The 13,758-nt window shown below is 38.3% G+C and overlaps 1 protein-coding gene across 3 annotated transcripts in view; it reads left to right on the top strand.

Moving 5' to 3' along the window:
* Positions 1 to 13,758, top strand: part of PLS1 (plastin 1) — a 126,765-nt gene that overhangs the window by 7,061 nt on the left and 105,946 nt on the right. Inside the window, exon 1 of one of the 3 annotated variants that reach the window (XM_006936361.3) lies at positions 13,188 to 13,314. The exons of 1 other annotated variant lie outside the window; for it this stretch is intronic. The gene's annotated coding sequence lies outside the window, so the exon portion shown is untranslated. Of the gene's footprint in view, positions 1 to 13,187; positions 13,315 to 13,758 lie in introns of those variants that run through there. One more of the 3 variants, XM_019810617.2, reaches the window with a different exon arrangement.

The following is a 13,758-nucleotide window of genomic DNA, read 5'->3' as shown; positions in this document are numbered from 1 at the left end:
CTCATGACTTTGAGATCAGAGATCATGACCTGATTCCAGATCAAGGGTCGACTTCTTAACCTATTGAGCCACCCAGGTGTTCCCACCCATTTTTTAATTGGGTTATTTGTTTTCTTGTTGTTGAGTTCTATGATCTCTTTCTTTTCTTTTAAGTTTATTAACTTATTTTTGAGAGAGAGAGAGAAAGAGAGCACAAGCACAGGAGGGGCAGAGAGAGAGAGGGAGACACAGAATCCAAATTGGGCTTCAGGTTCTGAGCTGTCAGTGCAGAGCCTGATGTGGGGCTTGAACCCACTAACTGTGAAATCATGACCTGAGCCAAAGTTAGACCCTTAACTGACTGAGTCACCCAAGTGCCCTGTATGAGCTCTTTCTATATTTTGGATACCAACCCCTTGTCAGGTATATGGTTTGCAAAAATGTTTTCCCAAATAATGGATTGTCTTTCATTTTGTTGATGATTTTATTTTTATTTTATTTATTTTTTATTTTTTGCTGTGCAAAAGCTTTTTAGTTTGATGTAATCTCATTTATTTTCTATTTTGTTGCTTGTGGTCTAGATGTCATATCCAAAAATTGTAATGTATTATTTTTCATTTATAGTTTTGTTGATTTGGGTCCTTTCTCTCTTTTTTTTTTCTTTTCATTAATCTATTGTATGTATTGTATGTATTGTAATGTATTATTTTTCATTTATAGTTTTGTTGATTTGGGTCCTTTCTCTCTTTTTTTTTCTTTTCATTAATCTATTGTATGTATTGTATGTATTGTAATGTATTATTTTTCATTTATAGTTTTGTTGATTTGGGTCCTTTCTCTCTCTCTTTTTTTTTTTTTTTTCTTTTCATTAATCTAGCTAGGGGTTTGTCAGGTTTATCTTTTCAAAGAACCAATTCTTAGTTTGGTTAATCTTTTCTGTTATTTTTCTTTTCTTTCTTTCTGTCTGTCTGTCTTTCTTTCTTTTTTTCTTGCATTCATATTTATTATGCCCTTTCCTCTGCCAACTTTGGGCTCAGTTTGTTCTTTTTCTAGTTCCTGAAGCCATAGAGTTAGGTTGTTTATTTGGGATCTTTTCTTGCTTCTTAATGTAGGTGTATATTGTTAACTGGTTTTGCTGCATCCCAGCAGTTCTGGTATGTTGTGGTTCCATTTTTCTTACTGTTTTATTTTCTCTTTAATTTCTTCTTTCATCCATTTGTTGTTCAAGAGAGTGTTGTTTAATTTTCTTGTGTTTGTGAATTTCCAATTTTCTTATTGATTTCTGTTTTCATGTCATTGTGGTCAGGGAAGATACTTGGCATGATTTCAGTCTTCTTGAATTTTGTGACCTGACATATGGTCATTCCTAGAAAATGTTCCATATGTGCTTGAGAAGAATATATATCCTGCTTTTGTTAGATAGAATGTTCTGTATATGTGTTTGTTAGTTCCACTTGGTCAATAGCATTGTTCAAATACACTTTTCCTTATTGATTCTGTGTCTGGATGATCTATCCATTGTAGAAAGTGGGATATTAAAGTCCTCAACTATTATTATATTACTGTTTATTTCTCCTTTTAGCTCTGTTAGTTTTTGCTTTATGTATTTAGGTGCTCTGATGTTGGGCATATAAATATTTACAATTATTATATCTTCATGATGTATTAACCTCCATTATTATGTAATGACCTTCTTTGTCTCTTTACCATTTGTAGTGTAAAGTGTACTGTTTCTGATATAAGTATAGCTACCCCTGCCTTTTTGGCTATTTTTGCTTAAAATGGCTTTTTCCATAATTTCACTCTTAGTCTATATGCCTTTAAGGCTAAAGTGAGTCTTTTGTAGGTAGCATGTTGTTGGATCTTTTCTTGTTGTTTATTTAAATCCATTCAGCCATTCTATGTCTTTTGAGTAGAGAGTTCATCTATTTGTTTAAAGTAATTATGACAGGTAAGGGCTTATTATTGACATTTTGTTGTTTTTCCAGTCGTTTTCCAGATCTGTTGTTCCTTGTTCCTTATCATGCTTTCTTTTTGTGTGTGTTTTGAAGTCTTTTGGTATCAGTATGCTCTGACTTTTTTTTTAAAGAGTTTTTTTTTAATTTTTTTAATTTTTCAATATATGAAATTTATTGTCAAATTGGTTTCCATACAACACCCAGTGCTCATCCCAAAAGGTGCCCTCCTCAATACCCATCTCCCACCCTCCATCAACCCTCAGTTTGTTCTCAGTTTTTAAGAGTCTCTTATGCTTTGGCTCTCTCCCACTCTAACCTCTTTTGCTCTGACTTTTTTTATTGTGTTCTTTTGTGTGATTACTACAAGATTTTCCCTTGTGGGTACTATGAAGCTTACATAAAATATCTTAAACTTTTAACACCTATGTTTAAATTTGTAACAACTTAATTTTAATAGAATTTATATACTTGACACTTCTTGTCCCCCTCATCTTTTAAGTTATTGCTATGACAATTTACATTTTTTATATTGTGTAATTAAGAATAGATTATTGTATTTATGGTTTTCTCTAAGTTCATTTTTTAACTTTTAAACTAGAGTTGTGAGTTATGTACCACTATTACCATATTATAGAATCTAACTATGCTTTTGTATTTACCATTACCAGTGAGATTTATGCTACCTATTTGTGTTTTTATGATGTTAATAGTGTTATTTTACTTCTATTCAAAAAACTCCCTTTAGCATTTCTTGTAGGGCAGGTCTGGTGGTAATGAATTTTTTCAGCTTTTGTTTGTTTAGGAAAGACTTTGTCCCTACTTCATTTCTGAAGGACAACTTTACTGTTTAGAGAATTCTTTTTTTTAAATGTTTTTATTTACTTTTGAAAGAGAGAGAAGGGGGGGTGAGAGAGAGAGAGAAAGAGAGAGAGAGTGTGCACGTGCACAAGCAGGGAAGGGGCAGATACAGAGGGAGACACAGAATCCAAAGCAGGCTCCAGGCTGTGAGCTGTTAGTGCAGAGCCCAATGTGAGGCTCTAACTCACAAACCAAGAGATCATGACCTAAACTGAAGTCTTACACTCAACTGACTGAGCCATCCAGGCACCTCTGGTTAGAGAAGTCTTGGTTAACAGTTACTTTCTTTCAATTTTTGAATATGTCATCCCATTCTCTTCCTGGCCTGAAAAGTTTCTGTTGAGAAACCCACCTACAGTCTTATGGAGTTTCCTTATATGTCACATCCTTTTTTCTCTTGCTGCTCTTAAAATTCTTTGTCTTTGACTTTTGATACTTTAATTACAATGTCTCATTGTTAACTCTATTCAGGGTCAACATATTTGGAATCCTTTGGGCCTCATGAATCTAGATGTTCATTTCTCTCCTCAGGTTCGGGAGGTTTTCCATCATTATTGTTTTAAATATACTTTCTGTCCCTTTCTCTTTCTCTTCTTCTTCTAGAATTCCCGTAATGTGAATGTTGTTTCTTTTCATTGTGTCCCATAATTGCCATAGGCTTTCTTTACTCTTTTTGATTCTTTTTTTTTTTCCCCCTCCTCTGAGTTATTTCAAATGTCCTATCCTCTGGGTCACTGATTCTTTCTTCTCTATGGTCAAGTCTATTTTTGAAACTATTAAATTTTTCAATTCAGTTATTGTATTTTTCAGCTTTAGGATTTCTGTGTTTTTTGTTTGTTTAATGGTTGCTATTTTTTTGTCAATTCTCTTGCTTTGTTCATGCATAGTTTTTCTAATTTTGTTTAGTTATCTATGTTTTCCTGTAGTTCACAAAACATCCTTGAGAGGATTATTCTGAATTCTTTGTCTTACAGCTCATAAATCTCCATTTCCTTAGGGTCAATTATTGGACCTTTATTGATTTCCTTGCTGGTATTGTATATAGATGATTTTTTGTGATCTTTGATTCCTTACATTTTATCTCTGCATTTGAGAGATGGGGCTCCCCTTCTAGACTTCTCAGGTTTGCTTTGGCAGAAACAGTTCTCTTCACTAGCTCAGTTTGGTTTCTGGGTATATCTGCTTGTGATGTCTGGGTGGATGGGGCCGGCTATTACAGTATAGTTTGGAAGAAGGCAAGTGTTTGAGCTCTAAGGATGGGGAAGGGGGTGTATGCCACTGACTGAGAACAGTTGGGTAGGATTGCAGGCTTGGCTCCCTACCCAAGTAAGGTTGCAGGATGGGTTCTGAGGATGCCTAAATTCTCTAGCCAGGCTAATTAAGTGGTTGGGTATATTCAGTAGTAGATAGGGCTATGAATTAGCTTTCCTACCCTGGCAGAGTAGCAGGCCAGAGCCCAGGGCCTGTGTACTTCATTGTTTGGGGGCTCAAATCAGGCCTGAGTATGCTGTGAATTCCCTGGTCAGGTGAGAAGGCCGTTTTTGCTGTGCAGATGAGGAAGTCATGGGCTGTGCTCATTATTCATGCGCCACTGTATGTAGAGCTGTTAAATGGGCTGTGCAGCTTCCTGTGTGCTCCAGTTAAGCTTTCTGATCAGACAGGTTGAAAGCTGTAATCAGCAATGAACAGGGCTATGAATTAGATTTCCTGCCCAGAGGGCAGCAGAAGCTCTAAAACTGGAAAAGCTCTTTGTTTGTTGTCCCAGATCAAGGCAACCTATACCCCATGTTCTCTGGCTAAATAGTGCTATTAGCTTTGCTCTGCAAATTGTCAGCTTTGTCTGCCTCTCTCTCTGCTTGAGTGCCCCTGGGCCACACAGCTTTCAGGTGTTTTCATAGACCTTCTGGTCAAATGGGGCTGGGAGTCACTCTCCAAGGTGGGTAGGGCTGTGGCTCATCTCTTTTCTTGGGCATGATAAATTGGGTTCTAGGGCCAGCAAAACTCCTCATTTGAGGATCCAAATCAGGCAGGTCTGTACTTCACGAGGTTCCCTGGTCAGCGTGTCCCTGACTTGGTTCTGTAGATGAGCGAATCCGCTGGTTGGGATTACTACTTGGGCATAGCAGTTATGGACATGGTTTGCCAAGATCCATGTGCTGGTTGTTGCAAGCCCTTCCTCCTTCTTCGTCACAGTCATATTCCCAGGGCTGGGCCCCACAGATTTCCCTGTAATTCCTGTGGTGTAAGATGAGAGTAGGGACTCCCCAAAAGTGACCCACAGTGCTGGGGAAGGCTGGTTTTCCCTTGGGGCTTTCTTTTCCCACTGGAAGAACTGAAAGGTCAGGAGAGGCTGCACCACATGGTGCTGGACTTTCCCGAATGGCAATACATTCAACGTGTAGCTGCTTCTCTTTTCTAATGCAGTCTGTCTTGGTCTCTGAGGTGTATGAGGGTGCTTCAGCCTAGCCCCTGTGTTCTAGGATTCTCTCAATGGTGTCTTGTTCTTGAATAGAATGTTGCTCTTCTTGTGAGGGGGAACGATGTCAGGAACAACTTATGTTGCTGTCTTAGTGACATCACTCTAATAATTTTCATTTTCATTTTATTTTATTTTATTATTATTCTTTTAATCAATACTTTATTCATTTAGTTTTATTTTAGACAGAGAGAGCATGCATGAGTGGGGGAGAGGGACAGAGGGAGAGAGAATCTTAAGCAGGCTCCACGCTCAGCACAGAGCCACACACTGGGCTCCATCCCATGACCCTGGGATCATGACCTGAGTCAAAATCAAGAGTCAGACACTCAACCAACTGAACCATCCAGGCATCCCAATTTTTATTTCTTTTAAGTTTATTTATTTATTTTGAGAGAGAGAGAGAGAGAGAGCAGGAGCTGGTGGGGAGCAGAGAGGGAGGGAGAGAGAGAATCCCATGCAGGCTCCTCACTGTCAGCACAGAGCCTGACTCAGGGTTTGATCTCATGAACAGTGAGATCATGACCTGAGCCTAAATTGAGAGTCAGACACTCAACCAACCGAGCCACCCAGGTGCCCCTGGAGTTGTTTTACACAGCAGATGGAGCACACTTTTACAACCAAAATATGATTATGCCATTCCCCTGCTTCAAAAATAATTTTGACAATATGTGTTGAATATTGTCAGACAGATTGTTGGGTAAAAAGGGGCACATATCTATTGGTTGTAATAGGATAAAACCTACATTGACATAGCAGGTCAACATTCTGAAACTTAATAACTCAGAGTGAATGATCCTGTACAGCCAAACTGCATTAACAGACTTGTCCCATTTAGTAGAAACCCTGAAAAAAACAAATTACAAAAACCATCTAGTTCTCACAGAGGGACTTACAATATTTAAAAAACTTAAGCATAAAGCTGTTTGTCTTTCTATCATTCTATCATTGTGGCAATCTCACATCTACTAAGGCTATATAATAAAACTAGTGTATTTGGAGATGATTCAGAAATAAGGCCATGGAATACTTTCTCATATATCAAGGATATCTTTATCTCAGTAATGAATTGTTATCATTTTTATTGCTAAACTCTTAAGTATGACCTTAAGATTATATCAAATTTGTTTGAGTGATAGTGATTATTTGGGGTTTTTTGTTTGTTTTTTAAATTAAATTAAATTAAATTTTTAAATATATATTTTTTAAATTTTTTTTTAACATTTATTTATTTTTAAGACAGAGAGAGAGCATGAACAGGGGAGGGTCAGAGAAAGAGGGAGACACAGAATCTGAAACAGGCTCCAGGTTCTGAGCTGTCAGCACAGAGCCCGACGCGGGGCTCGAACCCATGGACCACGAGATCATGACCTGAGCCAAAGTCGGATGCTCAACCGACTGAGCCACCCAGGCGCCCCTAATTTAATTTTTAAGTAGGCTCCATGCCCAGCATGGAGCCCAATACAGGGCTTGAACTCACAACCCTGTGATCAAGACCTGAACTGAGATCAAGAGTCAGACGCTTAACCACCTCAGCCACCCAGGTGCCCTGTGCAGGTAGTGATTATTTGTATTTGCAGTCATCACTTTTACTTTTCTCAATATACTTTTATCTGTTACAAATGTCATTATCCTCCCACTAGTTCTTTAATGTAAATATGGGGCACCTGGGTGGATCAGTCAGTTGAGCGTCCAACTTCAGTTCAGGTCATGATCTCATGGTTCATGGGTTCGAGCCCCGTGTTGGGATCTGTGCTAACACTTCAGAGCCTAGAGCCTGCCTCGGATTCTGTCTGTGTGTGTCTCTCTCTCTGCCCCTCCCCTGCTCACACTCTATCTCTGTCAAAAATAAATAAACATTAAAAAAAATTATAGTGTAAATAAAGCCAGAAGGAAGAAGATTCTGAGTTCTCAAGCTTGGGCATGCTTTAGAATCACCTGGAGGGCTTATTAAAAATGGATTCCTGAGTCTCAGCTCCAGAGATTCTGATTCAGTGGGTCTGAAAGGGAACTCAGTAATTTTGCTTTCACATGATGCTGATGCTGCTTGTCCGTAGACCACACTTTGAGTTAGCACTGTGTTAGAGCAGTGGTTCTCAACCTTGACTACACGTTGAAATTATGTGGGTGGGAAGCTTTTAAAAAGTATTTGGGCACTTCTAGAGATTTTGATTTGATTGGTTTAGGGTAAGGTACTTAGGTATATATTTATATGCATTTCTCTAGTTATCAGCAAGTTCAAGCATCTGGTTGTATGTCTATTGTCATTTGGATTTCTTTTTCTCTAAATTACCTACTCAGGACTGTATGTGTTTTTAAGTTGGTTGTGTCTTTTTATTTATTTATAGAAACATTTTAATGTATTATGGATATTAACTATTTTCTGATTTATATTCTGAGAATATTTACTCTCAGTCTGTCACTTGGTTCTTGTCACAGAAACTTTAATTTTTATTATATCAAATATATCTTTCTTTATATCTTCTGGGTTTTGAGTCTTGCTTAGGAAGGTTAACCTCATAGTTAAACGTGTTTTTCTGTACTTTTTACTTTAATTCCGTACTATTCGTTTTCTCATTTATTTACTGATTTACTGATCAATGTTGAGAAAGACAACTTGTTAAACAGATGGATAGTGCATTTGTCAGGATTGAAGTCTCTTTTACTAGTTTAAGAATAAAGAAGTTTGTTAAGAGATATAGATAATTTACAGAATCTTTGGGACTCCATCATGGGGATACAAATTGCCTATCAAGGCAGCACTAACTCTGAAAGGATCAGGAAGGCTGCTAAAAGATGGTGCTTGCCTCTCTTCTCATACAATTTATTTTCAACCAATGCCTTATATGACTTGGTGGAACCTAAATCATATCTGGAACCCTATCTACAGATGGATGTGGGAAATGTAGAGTCTGGCTTTCCAGGAAGGTATCCAAGAAGAGAGTTGGGGCAATCCATAGAATCTGTTAATATGTTACTGACTGATCCATAATTTCTCATTAATCTGTATGCCCTTGTCTTCATAGATGAAAATATATTTGGGGACAGTCAGTAGTCTCTGCCACATTCCAAAACTCTTTTTCCCATTTTCTATCTCTTCAGTTGATGTTGTACATGATTTTATTTTTTTCAGGTAAGGATGGTCAAGGTGTCTGGGGGAGGATGGGGAAGGTAGTGAGCTGCCCCTGATCATCCTTCTATGCACTCAAGCTGTTTTTTCCAATGCCTGTTAGGCTCACTTCATTCTGGGATAATTACTCAGCTTGATCTTTATCAATTTTTAATTTCTCATCGTCTTTGTTCTGATATCTTGACCATCCATTTAATTTTTTTATCTCAGTCATCAAAATTTTAAATACCTAAATATCTAGTTACACTTTTTGTACATGCAACATCTCGTGTTTCTCTAGTGGTATTAATTATACTTTTCAAATGTCTTCTGATCTCTAGCTCTGTTTTCTCTAATATTAGTAGTAGAAATATACAAATGGTGTCTCTCTTATGTTGATCCTTCCTGCAAAATGTGTGGTAATGTTTAGTTATCTGTTCAGTTTTATATTTTAGAATCTCTGTTCACTTTGCCTTTTGGTTAACTATAGCTGTCCTCTGCCAGTTTGGTGTAAGGAAGAGCACTGGAGAAGTAAGGATATGATGGCAGTTTATCTTTAAGGTGTGAGAGACTCATGTTCTTCCTGGAAGTCTGTAGGTACCTTGGTCACCATTTAGAACCAGTTGGGGAGATGAAAGTTGTTGACTAGCTTACCTACTCTAAGCCTCTTTCCCTGATTTCTGTCTCGAATGAGTTCCTCAGTGCCTGCCTCTCAATTCTTGATCTGTTAATTTTGAGAGTGCACAGCCTTCCCCTCACTGCTTCTTCCTTTGCTCTGGACTCCTCAATAAGATTTGAGATGAATTTCCCTTCCTTTTACTGAGATATGACCCTATCTGTAGTCTGTCTTTTCTCAACATTGCTGGTTTGCTGATGGCAGTTTTTATTCTTTTCCTAGGATATTTTTTACTTTTAAAAGTTATCTTCTTGGGGTGCCTAGGTGGCTCAGTCAGTTAAGCATCTGACTTCAACTCAGATCGTGACCTCATGGTTCGTGAGTTTGAGCCCCACATCAGGTTCTGTGCTGACAGCTTGGAGCCTGGAGCCCGCTTCAGTTGCTCTCTGCCCCTCCCCTGCCTGCACTCTCTGTCTCTCAAAAATAAATAAACATTAAAAAAATAAAAATAAAAGGTATCTTCTCTAATTTTCAAAGGTTTTTATATGGTAAGTAGGATATAGATGTATGTGCTTGGTTAACTATTTTGATCCAATCTATATAAAGTTGTGTGTGTGTGTGTGTGTGTGTGTGTGTGTGTGTGTGTGTGTGAGAGAGAGAGAGAGAGAGAGAGAGAGAGAGAGAGAGAAAGGAAGAGAGAGAGAGAGAGAGAGAGAAAGGAAGAGAGAGAGAGAGAGAGAGAGAGAAAGAGAGGGAGATTTGCATTATTTTCTGTTTTATTTATCAGATTATTCTTTTTCCTCCCTATGATGTAAAAAAATAATAAAGCCAGAGATGAACTGAATATTAGCCCTTTTTCACATATAGTTTTCTTCTCTAGTCCCTTATTATAGGGAAAAAAAGGGGGGGTCAAATAAAGTAACTATGTTCCTACATACTTCCTGGTATTACCTAGGGTCATTCAGAACACAACTACTTTTCCTGAAATGGGAGGTAAAATTGGTACCCATAAGTAGCCCTCGATTAGGATCAGGGCTGGGTAGCAGTTGGGTATTATCGTCATAAACATTTCAGAAACTATCAGGCTCTAGGGAACTAACACTGACCACATTCACTTAGACTCACTTTATAACCCAGAATGCTTGGTGGGGTTTTTTTTTTTCCATTTAGAGTTTGGGATATATTATAACTTGGAGGGATTACTTGTGATAATAACACATATTTGGAGTAGGATTCGAGCTGGAATCCTTTCTTCACTGTTTGTTCACACTCTGTTACTCAATATTTCTGAGTCTCCACTTTTGTCCTTGTGAGCATTAAAATGTGGTGAAGAACAAAAGGTTCTTGCAGCAGCTAGCACATAGAAAACGTGGAACAGGCATTAGAGATGGTGGTGAAGATGATGGTGGTGGTAAATTTCTGCTCTTTCTGGTCTCCTTCCCAGTATCAATAAGCCTGGAAAATAAATTAATAATCCAGAGGCTCCTTGGGAAATGTGGAATCAGCAAAGATGGTCTTTAAATAAAGTACAATTTTCAACTTAATTTTTATTTAATTTTCATTTAGTTGTCTTTATCTCGAGAAAAATAATTACTATTTTGTGCCTCTGTTTTCTCACCTATAAAATGAGGATAACTTATTAGGGTTGTCATAGATATTCAATGAGAAAACATTATAAAGTGCTTAAAACAGGGACTGACACATATTAAGAGCACAATTAACTTCGCTATGTTATTATTAATATTAATATATTACTAGTATTTTATATACACTGTAGAAGAGACAGAAAATTATCCGTATTTTGATTTATGTTGGTGCTTTTATTTTTTTCAACCAAAAGTTGGAACACATGATTGGACATAAATTCACGTGATAAAAAAATATTAAAATTGGGACTATTATGAAAAAATTGGAACATATGGCTATTATAACTAGTGTATATATTTTTGATGATCATAATAATACTTGTGCCCACCAATTATAGCATCTTCTTTCTGTAAATTCTTCCTACCTGATGCCATTATTTCTGTTGATTTTTGATCAATCTGAAGTATGTTGATTTCAAACTATTGCTTTTTTAATTATCAGGGGAACTCTTTTATCAAATAAAATCTCAGAGAATACCTCAATATGAGAATGATAGTGGGCTCTTGGAACTGTAATCCTTGACCCACAGCCCTGCCTATTTATCATCTCCATGATACCTCAGGCTCCAGAAACACAGTTTGAAAACTTTATTTCTTATTGTTAGAGATATAATCAGTTCAGCAGATAATGGTTTTCTTTATAGTTATTATGCCCTGGTTGTGCATTTCTAATGATATACTTTATTTGCTATTTTATGTTTGTAGATACTCTTGGGAAATACTTTAATCAGCAATACATTTACAAATCACATCTTGGGGTTGTTTACTTTTAGAGATGGGTTGTTTCAGATAGTTTATACTGATTATTTTTTGCTTCTTCCACAGAGGATGAGTTCTTTCTTTCTTTCTTTCTTTCTTTCTTTCTTTCTTTCTTTCTTTCTTTCTTTTTTTTTTGTCTTCCTTTCAAATCAGATTACACCATATCTGAGTTCTATACTTCCTCATGAACTTATCTTGGTCAATATTCCCACCAAGTAAAGACTCATAGGAATATTTGATTAATTATATTCTTATCTTTATTAGGGAATAATATATGTAAAATAAGTTTCATAAAATTAAAATGCCCAATTTAGTTTTGACAGTTGTATATTCCTTTGAAATCTCCACTACAATTAAGACAAGATTTCCATCATCTCCAAAAGATTTTTACTGCCCTTTTACAGCTCATCCCTCCCTCCATCCGTGGCTGCAGGGGAATATTGATTTGCTTTTTGTCACTATAGGTTAGTTGGGACTTCATGTAAATGGAATCAATCATACTTTTGTCTCTGGATTCTTCCACTTAGTGTAATAATTTTGAGATTTATTTATGTTGAAGACTCTATGAGTAATTCTTTCCTTTTTTGTGGGGTTGTATTGTATTGCATAGATATACCACAGTTTGTTTAGCCATTCACCTGTTGGGTTCCTTCTGGTTTGGGGCTATTGTGAAACAAAGCTGCTATGAACATTGGTGTTTAAGTCTTTGTGTAAATATACGTTTTAATTTCTCTTGGGTAATACCTATGAGTGGAATGGCTGAGTTACATGGCAGAGGTGTGTTTAATTTTTTAAGAAATATTTTGTGAGAACTTATGTAGTCAAGTCTTCCTGTGTATCTGGGCTCAGATAAGGATACTAAATCCACTGATTTCTCTAGGTGGAAGGCAAGTAGAAATCCTTATCAGCCCATTTATTTCCATATTTAATTGCTTATCACTTACTTTGGGTTCCTAAAATGATTTCAACAGCCTTCTTTCTTCTTCGTCTCTCCAGCCCTGCTGATACCATTTCAGGATTTCTTGGGTACCTATTTTGTACCCAGTACTGCACTAGACACTAAGGGACCACATAGGACTTTGAGTTAAAGAGGCAACAAAATAGGGACCCCTCGTGTTGCCTGGACAGAACTGGAGGGATCAAAGCTGTAGATTATGCTACAGGCAAAGTATGCCCAAACTCCTGAGGCTGCATCCCATTTACTTGACTCACATGCTAGAGGAAATATCCCACCTTTGTTTGAGTGTGGGCTGTAGTTATTTATTTTTAAAGCAGGTGTGGCTGTTAAATGAAGAGGAAGTGTTATGTGAAATCCTAAAAGGGGGTTTGGTGGTGAGAAAACTTCCCTGTTTTAATACCAAATATCTTTTCTCTAGACCAAGGGTTCGCAAAGAGCGGTACCAGGACTAGTAGCATCAGTTTACCCTAGAAAGTGTTAGAAATGTACATTGTTGGGCCTCACTATAGACCAACTGAATCTGAAATTCTGGATGTGTGATCTATGCTTTACCAAGCCCTCCGGCTGATTCTGATTCATGCTCAAGTTTGAGGACCACTCTACTAAGCTCTTTCCAAATGTGTAGATGGTCAGCTTTAGGCTTGGAGCAGGGTACTTTCTGGGTAACTGTGGGCAATAGGGATAACGTTGCAGCAGCGCCCATTCACCTCTCCCAGCACCTGCAACTCCTCTTCCACTCCCGGGCAGAACTCCGGCTCCCGGGTTCTGGTCCTCTCCCCTAGGAACCGCAGCTAAAACCCGGCAAGTGGATTTGGAGTTTGCTGGCTTGGGTGCCGGCCGGGCATGCGTAGTGGTGCGAGCGCAGCAGCTAGGTGGCCCCGGCGTGGTATCTGCAGAGTGGAGCTGGGGGTGTTTGGATCCCGAGCCGGAGCTGCGCGCTCGACGCCTGCGGCAGGTACGGGGCGCGGTGGTGGGGTCCGAGAGGAAGGCTGGAAGAATAGGCAGAAAACAAAGTTTCACTTTTTCTCTGTAGCACAGCGGCTCGAGGAGAGTCTCTCCGGTTTCCCTCGCTCGAGAGGCGGCTCTCCGCGCCCGGCTGTGCAGTGCGGCGCCAGCAGACCCCCGGGTGTGCACCTGCCCAGTCCGGCAGCCTGGAGTGCGGGCAGGTGTTAAATCATGTATTTATGCTGCTTACACAGTAACCCTGAGAATTGAATTATGATTCCCTGCTTGAAGTTAGGCATTTTGTTAACTTTTCTATATTCCTCTCTCTCTCTCTTAAACTTTGGGTAGCTGCTTGACGAGGCTTTCTGATCCAGCCTGTTTCACTTCAATTCTGCGAGTGGTTTATTTGCCTTTGGCCTTTTGGTGCATAAGATCAATAGGGCTGGAGTGAAAT

Source organism: Felis catus, chromosome C2, assembly GCF_018350175.1.
Source record: "Felis catus isolate Fca126 chromosome C2, F.catus_Fca126_mat1.0, whole genome shotgun sequence".
Lineage (NCBI taxonomy): Eukaryota > Metazoa > Chordata > Mammalia > Carnivora > Felidae > Felis > Felis catus.
The sequence above is the reverse complement of the archived record's forward strand: the minus strand, read 5'-3'. Positions and strand labels throughout refer to the sequence as shown.